This window comes from Drosophila mojavensis, unplaced genomic scaffold, assembly GCF_018153725.1.
Source record: "Drosophila mojavensis isolate 15081-1352.22 unplaced genomic scaffold, ASM1815372v1 contig_72, whole genome shotgun sequence".
Taxonomy (NCBI): Eukaryota; Metazoa; Arthropoda; class Insecta; order Diptera; family Drosophilidae; genus Drosophila; species Drosophila mojavensis.
The window spans coordinates 1718255-1737140 of record NW_025318897.1 but is presented as its reverse complement, the minus strand read 5'-3'; the positions used below and the strand labels follow the sequence as shown (position 1 = coordinate 1737140).

Here is an 18886-nt window from a genome sequence, read left to right as displayed (position 1 = left end):
GACATGAACATTGGCGTGTGCCTACCTCAACTTAGAATTGGTTGACCAATTTAGGGTTCGCATTGCAGAATCGCGTTTCTATTGATACAAATTAAAAGGTACTTATTTTAATTTGTATCAATGATCGTGTGCTTGCCTACCGAAGTCATCAATTCATAAAAACAATTGTTTTAAATAGGAATTTGTTTAATATTATTTGATTAACTTAATAAATATAAAACATAAAATTCAATATATGTATATGTATTAACAATAAATAAACAATAAACAAATCAATAATAAAAACAAAGATAATTCAATAACATTGGAATAATATAATTTGTAAATTTATATGTACATATGTATGTTTGTCCGCTCAAGCCAGTCCATTTCACTTCATTGCACTTCTTCTTGAAGAGTACATATACCAGACTGTTGAAAGAGTTTACAAGACAATGTAAGATTTTAAGATTATTGTTATTATTTGTATGAAGGATATACGAATGTTCTGTGCTTAATGAATATGTGTTTACTTACATGTATACATATCTAATTACATATGTATGTACATATGTGCGAATCTCTAGTCATGCCTCCTGTGAAAAATTTAAGTACGTATGTATGTATATTATGTATGTGCATGCATACATATATATGTATGTATGTATGTTCATAATACGTGAAAATTGGCGAATGCCTGCCAAGGGCTTTTAATTGTGCGAGCGATTTCGAATTAAATCTGAAAAGGGGAATGCTAACCGACCTTTTATTATCACTTCCCTGTTTTCTACTGTTGAGAATTGTGCCAAAATTAATATAAAGTAAAATTCCCTATTGGTGTATTATTTTTAATTTCCTTTTGCTTATGCTGGTTTTACCAACAATTTTTTCAGTTTGCCATTTACAATTCTTCCTAATAAGAATTAAGACAAACTGATTAAGAATAAATTTCCTATGCTCAAAACAAGGGTGGGTGGAAGAAAACCATTCAGTATCTAAAGACGATTTTGCTGTAGCGTGCATGCAGTACAGAACAATTTTCTCTTTGATACGTGGCATATATGGTTTCTTTTCAAAAATGGTCTTAAACGTTTCGAAATGCAGTTTTATCATATTATAGAAAAGGTCAGAAGGGGCTTTCAACTTGAGATATTTATTTATATAATGATAATTTTTATTGAGTATTAAATACTCAGAAGAACACTGCATTTCATCTGATGACTTTAAAAGATTTGTACATACTTCACAATCTGTTCTTTGCAACAGCTTGTGTAGAAGATAGCCAGCAAAATATCGCAATGCATTTTCATTAAAAGCATTTTGTATATTAGCAATCGTGGCATCTAATGACAATTCTATTTCTAAATCAGCATCAGGTTCAATATCTGTAGCAGTATGACGTGAATTACATTGGTCATGAAATACAGATAGTTGAGACCCACTATCTTCTATGATATTGGCCAACATGAGATCTTCATCTGGAATGCAATTTCCAGACACAGATGCTGATGTTAATATTTTCATCGATAACATTCTTGATATTATAGAATTAAATTCAAAAATGGTGGGATTGGTATTTGTCGCTCCCCGACTTCTAATTAAATAAAATAAATTTTCTAATGGGTCTTGGTTCAATTTGGATGTGGCAATAAAGAAAAGATCATTGTTGTCACTCCAAATATTTTCTGCCAAAGCAATTACCGATGAGATTGTAATTATCATCCCATCAATGCAATACACTTTGTGTGGATAATGCAGATTTTTGAAATAATCACGCATTTCCAGAAGGTATTCGTGAATATTATTTTGCTCCCTAAGAGCACATCTATAAGGATTGCTATCAAATAGCACATGACTATTTAAGCAATCAAAAAGGTTATTAATTTTATCTATAAATATTGCCGTTGCAACTGCACTGTCTTTGCAATCGGCAAACCCACCTGTTTCGACAACAGTGCGTATCGCAGCAGCTACACTGTGGCTAAAGATTTGTGTTGCTAATTTCACTTTCATTTTTTCAAAGCAATTCGGACTGACATGCTTTAAGGTTAATTTCGGACATAAACGTGTTAAATTCTTGGTTTCAGTTTCATATAATTTTCTAATTATTCCCCATGAAACTGTACCTTCTGGTGTTGAAATATTCTTCTTTAAAAGAATATTTCGAAGGGATTTAACTAGATGCGGTGCATCAAATATGGCAAAAATTTTTTCACCATTAACCTCAAAGCTATGATTATTGAAATCAATACCCCATCTATTAAACACTGCTCTATTATTGGATCCCTGATCGCAAACAACGGCTTTGACATTGAGCCCTAATGCTTGCGACAGTCCAATATTTTCTTCAAATTTTTTTTTTAGGTCAGTATGATTTATGCCACGGGCTGAAACCGTATAGCTTAAAACATACTTCCAGTTCTCAAAAAGCCCCCTAACAAGGAAAACACAGACTTGCTGTCCTAAAAACCTACTTCGTTTTACACCATCGTTTTCAAATCCCTGTATCTCGTCAAGAGATGAATTGTACTGAAGCCCTCTTTTTACTTTGAGCTCATCGCAAACTAATACGGCATATTTTTCTTTGGCGCTCATTTTCTCAACAATGCCCTGCAAATTTTCTAATAAGTCTGGATTAAATCCAGGAACTAAATTTTTCAAAATCGCCCATCGATTTAAAGATTTCTTACATGGGAGTCTTAAATTAAGAACATCCCTAAGATAATCATATGTCCTAGCTGAATAAAAATTAATATTTTGGGCAATTGCCCTTTCAGCACTATTATAGACATGATTATTTTTCAAAAGCATTCTACATAATACTTTTGAATTTTCAGAAACATGAGGTAAATTGTTAATTGTCGTGAAGACATTAACATGCTTTTTTACCTTTCTAATTCTATAATAAATGTTTCTGTGTCTAGAGGCATTTTTTAAAGCTAAATATTTCTTTTTTAATTTAAGGAATTCTTGCTGAGATTTTTTGAGGTCTACTCCCATATCATAGTATTTGTTCCTATAATATAGCTCATTTTGCTCTCTTTTCAAACAATTTGAGCAAAAAGAAGACCTTGAATTGCCCAAATTTAAAGTTGGAACTGCATTAACTCTTAAAAAACGTTTACCAATATATTTCCGTTCAAAATGCCTGTTACATATTCTAGACCTCTTTGGGTCGAAATTATTTGTTAAATTACATGCTTTAATCCACTTAGTTAACTGAAATTCTTTAGACGGAAACGCAAATAATCTAACCGGAAAATGCAAGGAACTTTGCCTATAACTCGCACCACACGTTTCAATTATGCATTTCCCGCCATTTCTTCGTGAACATTTTTTGACACCATCAGTTGATTTTTTTAAAACACTTGTCTCAGCCATAGTTTTAAAAAAAACTTATTAATTTTGGCACGATTCTTAACAATAAAAAGCACACAAAGTAATAAAAAAGGTCGTTTAACACTCCCTTCTGCAGATTTAATTCGAAATCGCTCGCACAATTAAAAGCCCGTGGCAAGCACAAGCCAATGTTCACGTATTATGAACACACATACTTACAATATTCCACAGGCAGCAAGAATAGTTTCCCATACTAACACATAAGGGCTCATACATGCATGTAAAACGGGACAGTAACTGATGATTGACGAAAATACTGAGAAAGAATTGAGTTTCGCGACGCACGCACACAAAAGCACATACACGTAGCAAGGATGTAAATGTGTGTGTGCATGCTCGTCGCTAAAATGTATTCTTTCTGTGCAGAACAGCCTGTGCAAATTGTAAAGCCCAAAATTTGCCGTTGGTCTGCCTTGTGAAGTGAGCACATGCATACATAAATTTGTGTATGTGTATGCTTGTATGGGATGGCAAGCTAATTGTCTCTGGATTTAGTAGTTTGTAAATTTTGTATTATTTGAATCGTAGGGTGACTATCAAATGGGCTATTATGACTTAATTAGAAAATTTTTGACAATAATGAGTAAAGCTTGAGTGTAATATGACATATATATTTCATATATTGCAAAGCATTTAATAAAGTTAGTAGTGTTTTACGATAATTTTTTCGGTTAAAAATGTGTATAAAATAATTTTAATTATATATAATTATTTACGGATATAAACACATTTATAAACATGATTAGCAATAATAATATATAAATGTACTTATGTACATATGTATGTATGTTCATACATAGTACATCTGTTTAAAGTGGTTATGACCGTCCGTAAGACCGACCAAATGCAAATGCTGGGCTTTAAAATTGCTACAAGCAGCAAGAGTAACGCACGCAGGTCACAAATGCTCATACATGTATGTGGCAAGGGACTACAAGTGTGTGTGTGCATGCCCGTCGTGAGATCATATTCTTTATGCGCCTCAACGCATTCATACCCTTCCCATAAATATATATCGAAACGCTAACATTTTGTTTGCATGAATGTCGCAAACGATTTTAAGTTTTCGGTATACTCTTTACTCAAAAGGAAAGAGCTGGGACCGTCGCGAAGAAATTTCAATTTTTGTGCGCTGCTGAGCTTCATGATTTGAGAGCCCACAGAGAGAGAGAGAGAGGGAGAGTAAGACAAAAAACGCAAAGCGCATGCATGACCATTTCGTTTGCGTGCTTAGAGCGCACTGATTTCGTCGTGCTATCTTTCATTACCCGAGCCAGCCAATACCAAGCCGAGCGAATACGAAGTTGGCCGGGACCTGCTACACAGATTTTGCGGCGTGGAAAAACGTTGCTCTACATGTCTAGTCTATGTGTTGTTTGGTCAGTGATACATTTCAACAAAACCATTATACCCTGATTTCCCATTGAAAATGGGTTCAGGGTATAAAAACGATACAAAAGAAACAAAAATATATAACAGTAGAAGAATTAAACAACGCTAGAATATTAATTATTAAACAACAACAATCATGTCAGTTTAGAACAGAAATAGGAAAGCCGTTGGGGAAAAAATATTTACAAAATAAGAGTAAAATAATTAGTTTGAATCCATTTTTATATGAAAAGAGAATACTTCGAGTAGGAGGAAGATTAGAGAAAGCTAGTATTGGATTTGACGTAAAGCATCCAATTATTCTTGACAAATGCCATTTAGTTAACTTAATAATTAAAGATGCGCACACTATCACTCTGCACGGAGGTATTAATGTAATGAGAAACTATATTCAAAGGAAATATTGGATAATTGGACCCACACAACAAATAATAACAAATCTCCCTATGAATAGAATTACAATGTCATACCCATTCCTGAATACGGGAATAGACTATGCAGGGCCTTATTATATGAAATGTTCTAAGTATCGTGGGCAAAAAATGTATAAAGGGTACATAGCATTATTTTTGTGCATGGCAACAAAAGCTATACACTTAGAAGCAGTTAGTGACTTAACGTCAGACGCATTTTTAGCTGCAATGAGAAGATTTATTGCAAGGAGATGAAAATGCTTAAACATATATTCTGATAACGGTACAAATTTTGTAGGAGCAGCTAAAAAACTAGGGAAAGAATTTAAGAAAACAATTCAAGAAAATACAAAAATTTCTTCAATGTTAGAAAAAGAACAAATAAAGTGGCATTTTATCCCGGCGGCAAGCCCTCACTTTGGAGGAATTTTGGAAGCGGGAGTAAAGTCAGTAAAATATCATTTAACAAGTAAGAAAGCTATAGTCGAGACTGCTCGACTACGAGCTCCCCTGAACCCTTGGAGCAATAGCTACAATTTCAATAATTTTTCGCGTCTTTCAGCTTACACAAGAAATACGCACACACACACACGCACGCACGCACACACAGGCATACATACACACACATGCACACACACATACACAAACACATACACACACATACACACACAAGCACCCACGCATAAACACGCATGGGCTGCAGTGTTGGCTTACTATGAGAACTTAATTGTTTAATAACTTTTTTTGTGGACATACGATCTTCATGAAACTTTCAGATTATGATAACAACATGGATATGCATGTATTTGCCAAAGCACAAGTCTCTAGTATTTGAAATACGCCTTTTACAAATGTGATGGTAAGGGGGTGGATATGGGGGTGGGGGGTAAATTTTAACAAAAACCGAAATTGCATAAATTGCATATTAGCATAAATAAAAAATAGCAATAAAGGTGTAGGAGATATAATTTTATAAGGTCTTATATTGATAAAAAAAGATCGGGATGAGTTATCGAATTATACCCTGAACCCATTTTCAATGGGAAATCAGGGTATAATGGTATTGTTGAAATGTATGTAACAGGCAGAAGGAGGCGTGGCAGACCCCACAAAGTATATATATTCTTGATCAGGGCGACGAGCTGAGTTGATTTGGCCCTGTCCGTCTGTCTGTCCGTCTGTCCGTATGTATGATCGCGTCGATTTCCGAAGATAAAAGAGCTAGAGACTTGGGGTCTGCCACGCCTCCTTCTCCCTGTTACATACATTTCAACAAAACCATTATACCCTGATTTCCCATTGAAAATGGGTTCAGGGTATAAAAATAGAGACAATACTCGATAACCTGCGCGTTATCCGACGCAAAGTAATAAATATGTCACCCCTTAGTTGCAGCGACCAATGCAGCGACCAATATGTAAATGTAACGTGAGCCTGGGCCCAGCGATCTAAAAAAGGAATACTTGAGTAAACATCTGTGCACTTGTTTGTATGAGAAAATGCACCCTTCCAGTGACTGGAAGTAGTTTTAAGAGTCTCTGTTAGGTATATAACTAGGATTTTAAGCAATAAACAGTTCATTTTCAATCTTGAATTTGACAAATGTGGAGTTTTTTCATTTAACGCTCTAACAACGTCCATTGGACCAATGCAAACTAAACGATGCAAGGTGTAGACGATGGTGCAATCATATCAAAACGCTGCTCGATTCAAATTAATGAACCATTTCTTATTGCCGTTTCACAGGCTGCCTCTCATCGAATTAAAGCCTTTCTTTGCTGCATACTAACGCGGCGCTCTGCTCGGGCGATTTCTCGTGCTTCGTCAGATAATTAGCTCACGATATTCCGTTGCCTAATTGCATTACGGGTCCGATGGGAAAAATTAGAAAATAAGTATTAAATACCATAACGAGAATAGCATTTTCCGGAAAGACTTTCAGCGTGCGGTTGCAGATATTGTCATGTGTCGGACCCTTATTTGGATTTAAATTCTTGATGACGGATGCCACCTCATTAAAGTCGAATAGCTCCTCAGGTGGATTGAGCTGCAGTGGAGTGCACATGGCGTGCTCGGTAGATTCTATACCTTCTTACGGTGCTAGATTAAAAGGCAGCCTCCGCTTGCTCTTCATCTGATCGACACCAGCTATCCGAGCCCTTTTTTATTGGGGCTTGCCCTATGGCTTGTCGTCTTCTATTTCTGTTTTTTTTTTTCGAGAGGTTAAATATGGCGTCTTTTGTAGTCCACATATTTTTCAGCATGTCCACGAACATCTACGAACGCTGTCTGGCCAACTCAAATCTAAGTGGTTTAGCTGCTCTGTTCCAGTTGGATTTGTCTACCGGATGTAGAGTACGCTGGTAAATTTTCCTTAAGCGGTGCTTTCGCTGCAGTAGGTAGCGTAGCTCGGAGGTGAATACCAAGGATACGGTTTAGCGAGAGGCATGACTAGGGCGTGTCTTTTACGTATCCTTGGCAGCGCAGCGAATATCATCAGTATCCTATTCCGAGTGTAACTATAATTCGGCATTCATCTTATTGTATATAATAAGTTTACGTCAACATTCCTGTTGGTCATACTTTCGTCCTGAGGATTGCATTTTACGGCGGCATGCAAGGAGATTATGATATGATCTGAGCCGAGATAGTTAGGAGAGGCGATTTACAGCTTCCATTGAGATCTGCCCTTATAAACACCAAAGTCTAGACAGGAAGGCCGTTGCCTATTATAGTCTGAGAATCGAGTGGGACTTTTCCTGGCTATAATCTGTGTGAACGTAGCCAGGGTGAGATTACAGAGGTCTCTACTTCTCGTTGAGCCCCAAGATTGGTGATGAGCGTTCCAATCGCCACTGAACACGAAGTTCCAGTCTTAGGATTGCCATATATCAAGCAAGTCTGCCATGGACTTGGTGGTCAGTACATTGCGCCAAACTCTACATATCCCAATCCTATTGCTTCTGTAGCACTGGCCAGTTTAATAGAAGCAGATCGAACAGGGATGGTGACAAAGTGTTCAATGTCCTCTCTAACGAAAATGGCGGAGCCACCTCGCCTATGGCTGGTTGAGAGGTACTCTGCTATTTGTCAGGCTAAGCGGATGCGTTTAGGCACGAAGTCGTCAAGTATTTGCGTTTCACTAATTAGCAGGATGTGAATATCGTGAAGTTCTAGCTTACGCATTTTATTGGAGACCCCCCGGCGTTCCAAAACATAATATTTGTTATATTAGACATTATTGGCACGTGGGACGAGAAGTCCAGTATTTTGGACTGCATGCTCAACATTTCTTCTTGCATTTTGTATCAAGAGAGGCCATGAGTGCCGGAAGCTCGAGGCTTGACTGTGTAGTGAATGATGTGGGCTGGTGGGTGGAACGGTTTTGTTGTCTGAGGATGTGACCGGAATCCAACGAGTGTCCTACTGAAAGCTATTCGCTTCCGTCGTGATTATTACCTCTAATTATCTGGACATAACATGGACGAAAGTTGTGGTAAGGATCATTTGGTGGTCTGCTAAGAAGGACAGGTGCGCAGGTGACGGATGCGGAATCTGGAAGCAGAGATTCAGAGGCTTTGTGGCGTTTGGCGCACTTGACGCACACAAAAGACTGCCTGCAGTATATTTCTGTATGTCCGGAATTTTGGCTTGTTGAGCACTGGCTCCACTCCTGCTTCTTCCGATCTTCTTCAATCGTGATCCGTTGTCCATCCAGGTGGTTGACATTCTTAAGGTCTGCTTCTTGCAGCCTGGCGTAATACTTATGCAAAATATATCACTGGGATTATCCAGTTTCTTTGTTTTTTTCTGAGTAGTGAACATTAGTGACGTTGAATCCTAGACTACAGAGCTCATTATACTAATTTACGAAAGTAAAATGAGTATATTGGTTTAGTGCAATGTCTGTCTTGCTGTCCGTCCATCCGTATGAACGCAGTTTATTTCGCCGCTATTAAAGCTAGAGACTTGAAATTTGGAACACATACTCGGGTGTATCTCCGATTTATAAAGTGTTAGAATTTTTCCGATCCGCCCACTAGGGGCGTGACAAATCGGAAAATGCATTTTCCGATATACCAGAAATCATATTAGTTGAAGAGCTAGAAAGCGGAAATTTGGAATGTAGATCCGCGTCGACCACTCAAGATTATGAGCTATGGCGGATATATCTACGCCCATTGGGGACGTGGCAAATCGGATAAAACTGTATCTCCTAGAGTTTTCAAGCTAGAACGTTAAAATTCTGCACGTGAGCTAATGTTATGATTCCATAAAGATTAATGAAACAAGTAAGAAAGCTATAGTCGAGACTGCTCGACTACGAGATCCCCTGAACCCTTGGAGCAATAGCTATTTCAATCATTTTTCGCGTCTTTCAGCTTACACAAGAAACACGCACACACACACACACACACACACACGCACACACAGGCATACATACACATACATACAGGAGTTCGAGTTGCGCTTTCGTGGAGTACGGTCGACGTCATCGTGATCCATCGTGGACAATAGCTTGATCTGTGTTTTTCTCTGTGAAAGTGGAAAGAACTGTAGACAACGTGGTTGCTGTGGGCGCGACGCACCCAGCGACGGCAAAAACTATCAAAGACTTACTTCGCGGCGGTCTCGCGGAGTACCCCAGTGGTACAATCCGGTGGTGCAAGAGAGGGGGGCAATAGCGTCACTGTTTTTGGCGTCTGGGCTTTTCTCTTTCCCTTTCTTTTTTTAAGCGCGAAAAGATTTGTCACATTAGGCGTCACATTTGTGCAAATAATGAAAAATCAGGTGCATTCACTCTAACAGCTATTAGTAGTGCTGGAAATTGCAGCGGACAATCAGCTGCTCACTAACTTTGGTGAGTTGCTAAGTCTCAGCAAAGACAGCAACCTAGCTGCTGGTGTGAGGTAGCAGGTATTAAAAGTAGTGCATACTTTCGGGCTCTCGCTGTAGTTAAGTTGAGTTTAAGTTACTGCGGTCTCTAAACTCAAATTATATTAGTAGGCAGTGCCCACTACAGACTTCACGCCGTGGTAATCGGAGCAATATGGAGGCCATGATGGAGGAGGAGCTGCAAGCTTTCGCGCGTCGTTCCTCGTTGCAGCGATCGCCGCAGCAGCAACAGAGGGCGTTGCCGCAGCCGTCGACTTGTAATCAGTCTCCAGTGGCTGAGTGCCAGGCACCCAAGTCTTTAAAAGAAGCGTTATCTCAAATAGGAGTTACGCTACGAAAGTAGCTGAGAAGGCCAAAATAGCGAGTGTGAGTGCTACAGCAGGTAGTAATACGCGACCTAGATGAGTTAGCGAGCAAAGAGGAGGTCTTGGAGGCAATTAGGGTGGAGTTGAAGGATAGCTCACTCCCCATCGAGGCTATCAAATCGCTTCGGCCAACTTTTGGTGGACAGCAAAGAGCTACGGTTGCTCTTCCAATTGGGAAAGCTAAAACTCTGCTCGAGCTGTCCAAAATTAGAATAGGATGGGTAGTATGCCGTATCCGAGCCGTGAAACAGCCTAAACGCTGTTTCAAGTGCCTCGATTACGGTCATATGGCAGCAAACTGTCGCAGCGACTGTGACCTAAAGGGCGCCTGTTTCACGTGTGGAGAGATGGGTCACAGTGCAAAAGCATGCACCAAGCCACCAAAATGTAGCCTCTGCATCCGGAAAGGTGAAAAGCAGACGGACCATTCAGCAGGCAGCTTCAAGTGCCCATCCTACCGGGAAGCTGCTCGTAAAATGAAATGTTAAGGTTCTTGCAGCTTAACTTAAATCATTGTATTCCTGCCCAAGATCTTCTAGAGCAGACCATTAGGGAAAAATGTATAGACGTAGCTTTTCTCGGTGAGCCCCACTGTATAACCAGCTGCCCTAGGACATGGTCAACAGACGTTAATGGCAAAGCTGCGTTGTGGGTATGCGGCAACTCAACGAACGTACTTTACAGTTTGCTATCTGGCCCCCAGCATGCAGCTCAGTGAATTCACGACGGTGCTCGACGAGCTTGCCGAGGATGCTAGGGGTCGGAAGGCCATTATAGCTGGAGATTTTAACTCCTGGGCGTTAGAATGTGGTAGCCTCACAACAAATGCCAGAGGTCGTATCCTAGTGGAGATCTTCGCGACACTAGATGTTGCACTGCTCAACACTGGCCACGAGAACACCTTCAGTCGGGCGGGATACGGATCTGCTATCGACATTACTTTTGTCACTTCATCCCTCTTTCCCTCATGGAGCCATTGCGATAGCTATACGGGCAGCGATCATACGGCACTTCAATTCACAATAGGTGAGCCACCTGCCAGGAAGTCAACCTTGTGAATGGAGTCGTATCGGCTAGATACTTTTGATCCCGCGGTATTTTCAGAGGCCATTCAGTCACTGGGCACAATTGGTAATGCTGAGGGCAGAGCATGCCAAATTGTAGCCCAAATTCAGAGTGCCTGCAATAGGAGCATGTTACGCCGCAAGCAGTTCACGCGACAACAAGAGCCTACGTATTGGTGGAATCCACAAATAGGTGACATTCGTCGCAAATGCATCCAGGCGAGAAGAAGCTACCAACGGGCTCGCGGAAGGTCTACGTTTTTTGAGAAACAATTAGCTTACCAGGCAGCTAGAAGACAGCTGAAGAGGGCCATTCGGGCAAGCAAAAGAGAATGCTTTTTAGAGTTGTGCGACTCAGCCGAATATGACCCTTGGGGCAGGGCATATAAGATAGTAGTTAAAAGACTATACGCAGGTAGACAGGTGCAGCCTACGGATCGTCTGGAGCTTAAATCGATTGTGGAAACGCTCTTTCCAGAAAGTTTAAGCTCCATTCACGCCCCTGGGTCCGAGTCTGCTGATCAGGGCTCAACGAGCACTGAAATTGTTTTAGTCACAGAGGAAGAAATCATAGTAACTCTCCGGGGTCTTAGAACCAACACTGCTCCAGGGCCGGACGGGATCCCAAATCGTGCGCTAAAGCTAACCCTCGCCTTGCACCTTAGTACGTTCGCTGAATTATTCAACGAATGTTTAATTCAAGAGACGTTCCCGGCAAAATGGAAAGCCCAGAACCTGGTGTTGCTACCCAAGGCTGGCAAACCACCAGATGAGCCGTCTTCATACAGACCGATCCTCTTAGACACCATGGGAAAGGTGTTTGAGAAATTGATCTGCTCTAGACTGGAGACTGCGATTACTAGCGCCGGAGGCCTGTCACCAAATCAATTTGGATTCCGGAAGGCCCGGTCAACAACGGATGCGCTAAACAAAGTTGTTGGTCTGGCCACTTCCGCCATCCATGGCACAAGATGGAAGCATGGGACGAAGCAATACTACATTATTGCGACTCTGGACGTAAAGAATGCCTTCAATACAGCTAGTTGGGATATGATACTGAATGCGCTGTCACAATATAATATCTCTCAATATCTTAAAGAAACAATAAAGAGTTACTTCAGAGGAAGAACACTGGTATACAATACGAGTGAGGGTCCCAAACTCATACAGTGTCAGCTGGAGTACCCCAAGGCTCAGTGCTGGGGCCTCTCCTATGGAAAATCATGTACGACGGTGTACTGCGCTTGGAACTACCAGCAGGTGCGTACACCATTGGCTTTGCTGATGATGTAGCTGTCGTAGCCATAGGAAAGGAGCTCAAAGATACAGAGGATATGTGCAGCGAAAGTATAAATCGCATACGAAGCTGGTTGACAGGAGCTGGGCTCGAGCTTGCGGCGCACAAGACGAAAGTCGTCCTAGTAAGCAGTCGCAAAAAAGTGGAGACTGCCAATGTAAGGATAGGCAGCGTCACCATCGAGTCAAAGAGGGCGATTAAGTATCTTAGCGTCATGTTAGACACAAGATTAACTTTCCGAGAGCACTTAGAATATGTGCATAAAAAGGCAGCTGATTCTTGTAGAGCTCTCTCAAGAATTTTGCTTAACAGGCGGGAACCTAAACAGCAACGACGTCTTCTTCTAATGAGCGTCATTAGGTCTTTCATCCTCTATGCTGCGCCAATATGGTAAAGAGTGATGGCAACGCCGAGCTACAGCCGCGACATTTGCGCGATCTACAGACTGAGCGCAATCAGAGTCAGCTGCGCTTTCAGGACTATTTCCGATGATGCGGCGCTTGTCATAGCCGGCATGGTGCCACTGGAGTACCTGGTCGCCGAATCCGTGGAGCGGAATTCGCACGCGCCTGTGCGACACAACGCTATCAAGGCGAACAGCATTGCACGATGGCAAAGGAAGTGGAATAGCTCAGCTAAAGGGCGGTGGACACATACTCTCATCCCGGAGCTCGAACCATGGGTTAACTTCTATCTTTCGCAGATCCTCTCGGGCCATGGATGCTTTCGGAGTTATTTGAAGCGCTTTGGTCATGAGGAAACTGATGAGTGCCCCTGGTGCGGGCGTGGGCATGTGAAAGACGCCAACCACATCCTTTTCGTATGTGGACGGTTCCTGGAGGAGAGACATCGTCTAGAAGAGGCACTGGGCCGCTCCATCAGAGCGGACAACATAGTCAACGCCATGCTGAAATCGGAGGAAGCTTGGGAACTAACAAGCACCTTCGCGGCCACAGTGATGATGGAGCTCCGCAGAGTCGAGCGAATGAGAAGACGAGCTGTCCCAGGCTAAGGTAGCGCACAGTGCTTGCGAAGCAATGCTTTATGGCCGTCCCGCAAGCATCGCGCACTATCCTAGCCACCACGCAACTTGCAACTTGTATTATAAAGATTGTCAATAAACGAATATAAAACAAGTAAGAACGTTGCAGTCGGGCGATACCGATTGCAGAAGACTTATTCACAGCCCAAACGCTGTCAACCAGAGTATATAGCGCAATTTTCAAGTCTAGTGCGAAACAAAAAACAGGGCATGATCCCATTAAAATTGGAAAATCATCGATAGCTATTGCTATGATCATTGCATCATTGCATTCAAATTACATACATATATAATTTATACAATTTTTACTTTTAATAATATATGTATATTTATATCCATATATTGGATACCGGCTTCAAGCTAGCAGCAGATCAGAGCGATTTTCCTATACATTTCGTTTTTTATAAAATAGATATTTTATTGGGAAAGTGCGAGCTTGACTAAATGGCACTTAATACTTTTCTTTTTCTTAGCCGAATAATTTTATAAGTTTAAATTTGTTTCTTCTTAAATACATATACGCCCTCAAATACATGTACGCAAATACATACATAAGTATATATGTATATTTGTAAGTCTGCACGCATAGCATCAAGCATTCCAGCCTTATACACGCGCTCATTTGTATGTGTGTATGTATGTACACATAAATGCGTACTCTAGCATATTCTAAGAATTTCGCTGCGATTGATTTGTCTTTGCATTGTTTTTGAATTTCCAGCCGCTACACTGGCTTTTCTTTGCTATGGGGCGTCATATCAATAATGTGATTTTGTTATGCCGTGAGCCCATTGAAAATGGGAAATCAGGGTATAATGGTTTTGTTTTGGCCCTGTCCGTCCGTCCGTCCGTATGTATGAACGCGTCGATCTCAGAAGATATAAGAGCTAGAGACTTGCAATTTTTGTCCTAGGTCCATGTATATCACGCGCATATCGAGGTTTTCTCTGTATATCGATAACTACTCCCGATACTTTATTATCGATCAAAAACCTTATCGAAAGCTAATTATTTAATTATATCTCCTACACCTAGAGCTAGAGCTTCCACATTTTAAATGTAGACTTATATATATTTTATACAATTTCGATTTTTGTTAAAATTTACCCCCACTCCTATTTCCAACCCCTCACCCTCACCTTTGTAAAAAGCGTATTTTAAATACTAGAGACTTGTGATTTGGAATGTACATACATTTGAACATTATAATTATGCTCTTTCATTAAGATTGTACGTCTAGAAATTATATTATTCGACAAATAAATTCTTTTAGTGCTGCCCACACTGCAGCGCAGTCGCTGCTTATTGCACAGTTAGCAGAGCGCGTTCTAATACGTGCATGTGTATGTATGTATGCCAAAAAGAAGTGCACAGTGATTAGAATATCAGATTGGAGGGTCCAGGGTATCTCCTAGTCGAGCACTCTCGACTAGAGTCTTCTTACTTGTTTTAATTGCTTTTGATCGAAACGACGCGGTGGTGCTGTAGGCTGAAGCGCCGGCAATCTTTATTTTAGATATTTTGACATGAACATGCTATTCGGCTTGGGTGCGAGTTCAAATCCCGCGGAAAACTCGTTTTTGTAAATTGCAAATTTTTTGTTATTTTAGCTTTTTTATATTTTATTAATTTTATAAAAATGTTTCCTTCCGTGCTATCAATGTCTATTAAGCCTATTTATGTGTACAAATACATAAATAGATGGCTGACGCATATAAATGCCGCAATATGGGCACTATAAATACGCCCCTAGTGGCCGTAGACTCCTCATTTTTGGTCAGTTCTTTGAACGTGCAACCGGTAACCTAAATGCAAAATTTGAATTCTTACGCTCAAAAAATGTGAAAATTACAGGGTATTTTTCGATATGCCACGCCCCTAAAGAGGCGTAAAAATTATTTTTGGGGCATCGATAGAGGAGGCTACCAGTAACTTAACTATCCAAATTTGAAGCTTCTAGCTCTTAAACTGTAGGACTGCGGTTTGCAACGCCCCCTATGGGCGGACATATATCTATCATAGCTCGTTGGGCGTGGGTGGTCAACCCGCGTATATATACCAAATTTCAGGTCTCTAGCATCAATAGTGTCCAAAATATAGCCGAATTAGAAAAATCACTATATTTTCAGATTCGATTTGCCACGCCCCTAGTAGGCGTAGATATATAATTTTTTCACCCATCTTTATAGAATTAAAACATCAGCTTACGTGCAAAATTTCAGCTGTCTAGGTTTACAACTTTAGGAGATACAGTTTTATCCGATTTGCCACGCCCCCAATGGGCGGAGATATATCCGCCATAGCTCGTGATCTTGGGTGGTCGACGCGGACCTACATACCAAATTTCAGCTTTCTAGCTCTTCAACTTATATGATTTCTGGTATATCGGAAAATGCATTTTCCGATTTGTCACGCCCCTAGTGGGCGGATCGGGAAAATTTTAACACTTTATAAATCGGAGATATACACGAGTATGTGTTCCAAATTTCAAGTCTCTAGCTTCAATAGCGCCGAAATAGATTGCGTTCATACGGACAGACGGACAGACGGACGGACAGCAAGACGGACATTGCACAAAACCAATATACTGATTCACTTTCGTGAATGAGTATAATCATCTACTTAACTATAAGCGCGCCCTGTGGGCGGATCGGGAAAATTTTAACACTTTATAAATCGGAGATATACACGAGTATGTGTTCCAAATTTCAAGTCTCTAGCTTCAATAGCGCCGAAATAGATTGCGTTCATACGGACAGACGGACAGACGGACGGACAGCAAGACGGACATTGCACAAAACCAATATACTGATTCACTTTCGTGAATGAGTATAATCATCTACTTAACTATAAGCGCGCCCTGTGATGAGTCCAAATTTAATCTATTAGGGTCTGATGGAGCGCAAAAAATCTCTCGGAAACCTAAGAAGGAGCTTCAGGAAAATAACTTGCTCAAAACGGTTAAGCACGGTGGAGGTAATGTGATGGTTTGGGGGTGTTTTGCTGCTTCTGGAGTTGGAAACCTTGTATTTATTGATGACACTATGGACAAACATGTTTATAGAGACATTCTCAAAGAGAATTGAAGTCCAGATATTCAAAAACTGCGTCTCAGTGGCACTGATTGCCAGATTCATCAACACAATAACCCAAAACATTCGTCTTATACTGTGCAGGAGTGGCTCATATACTATTGCAAGCAGTTCAAATACCGCCCCAATCACCGGATTGGAATCCCATCGAGCATGTGTGGCACCTATTAGAAAGAAAGATCCGATATCATGAAATAACCTCAAAGGATTTTCTAAAGGAGGCCCTACGCACTGGATGGGCCAAAATCACTACTTATGAAACGTCAAGGCCAATAATTATCATGAAGAGACATTTGCAGGCGGGTATTCAGTCTAAAGGAGGACCCACAAAGTATTGGGGTGATTGACTACCGATGAAAATGACTAATTACGCCTTTTGTGCCAATAATTTTTTGACGAAAATTTGTGCCTATACTTATATTTATACTCATTCACGAAAGTGAATCAGTATATTGGTTTTGTGCAATGTCCGTCTTGCTGTCCGTCCGTCTGTCCGTCTGTCCGTCCGTCTGTCCGTCTGTCCGTCTGTCCGTATGAACGCAATCTATTTCGGCGCTATTGAAGCTAGAGACTTGAAATTTGGAACACATACTCGTGTATATCTCCGATTTATAAAGTGTTAAAATTTTCCCGATCCGCCCACTAGGGGCGTGGCAAATCGGAAAATGCATTTTCCGAAATACCAGAAATCATATAAGTTGAAGAGCTAGAAAGCTGAAATTTGGTATGTAGGTCCGCGTCAACAACCCAAGATCACAAGCTATGGCGGATATATCTCCGCCCATTGGGGGCGTGGCAAATCTGATAAAACTGTATCTCCTAAAGTTGTAAACCTAGAATGCTGAAATTTTGCAGGTCAGCTAATGTTATGATTCTATAAAGTCTAAAAATAAAATTATAAGTCTACAACCATTAGGGGCGTGGCAAATCGGACCTGAAGATATAGTGATTTTTCAAATTCTGCTATTTTTATACCCTGAACCCATTTTCAATGGGAAATCAGGGTATAATGGTTTTGTTGAAATGTATGTAACAGGGAGAAGGAGGCGTGGCAGACCCCACAAAGTATATATATTCTTGATCAGGGTGACGAGCTGAGTTGATTTGGCCCTGTCCGTCTGTCTGTCCGTCTGTCCGTCCGTCCGTCTGTCCGTCTGTCCGTATGTATGAACGCGTCGATTTCAGAAGATATAAGAGCTAGAGACTTCAAATTTTTTTTAAAATGTCCGTAATTACAGCGCGCATATCAAGTTTATCATTAAAAATCGATAACTCATCTCGATCTTTTTTTATCGATAAAAAACCTTATCGAAACCCAGTTATAAAATTATATCTTTTACACCTTTATTGCTAGAGTCTCCAAATTTTTAATGTATGCTTATATGCAATTTATACAATTTCGGTTTTTGTTAAAATTTACCCCCCCACCTCTAAATTCACCCCCTCACCCTCACTTTTGTAAAAAGCGTATTTCAAATACTAGAGACTTGTGCTTTGGCAATTACGTGCATATTCATGTTATAATCATAATCTAAAAGTTTCATGAAGATCGTACGTCTATAAAAAAAGTTATTAAACAATTAAGTTCTCATAGTAAGCGCACACTGCAGCCCATGCGTGTTTATGCGTGGTTGCTTGTATGTGTATGTGTTTGTGTATGTGTGTGTGTATGTGTGTGTGTGTATGCGTTTGTGTATGTATGCGTGTGTGTGTGTATGTGTGTCTGTATGCGTGTGTGTGTATGTATGCCTGTGTTTGCGTACGTGCGTGTGTGTGTGTGTGTGTGCGTGTTTCTTGTGTAAGCTGAAAGTCGCGAAAAAGTATTGAAATATCTATTGCTCCAAGGGTTCAGGGGATCTCGTAGTCGAGCAGTCTCGACTAGAGCTTTCTTACTTGTTTGGACACTATTGATGCCAGAGATCTCAAATTTTGTATACATACTCGGGC

The 18886-nt window shown here is 40.5% G+C and overlaps 1 long non-coding RNA gene across 1 annotated transcript; it reads right to left on the bottom strand.

Annotated features, from left to right (window-relative positions):
- Window positions 1-294: 294 nt before the first annotated feature.
- LOC122757405 lies at window positions 295-753 on the bottom strand. The gene is made up of 2 exons (XR_006357437.1): window positions 517-753; window positions 295-411 (listed from the first exon to the last, which is right to left on the bottom strand). It is a non-coding gene; the product is annotated as an uncharacterized LOC122757405 (long non-coding RNA).
- Between the last annotated feature and the right edge of the window lie 18133 nt (window positions 754-18886).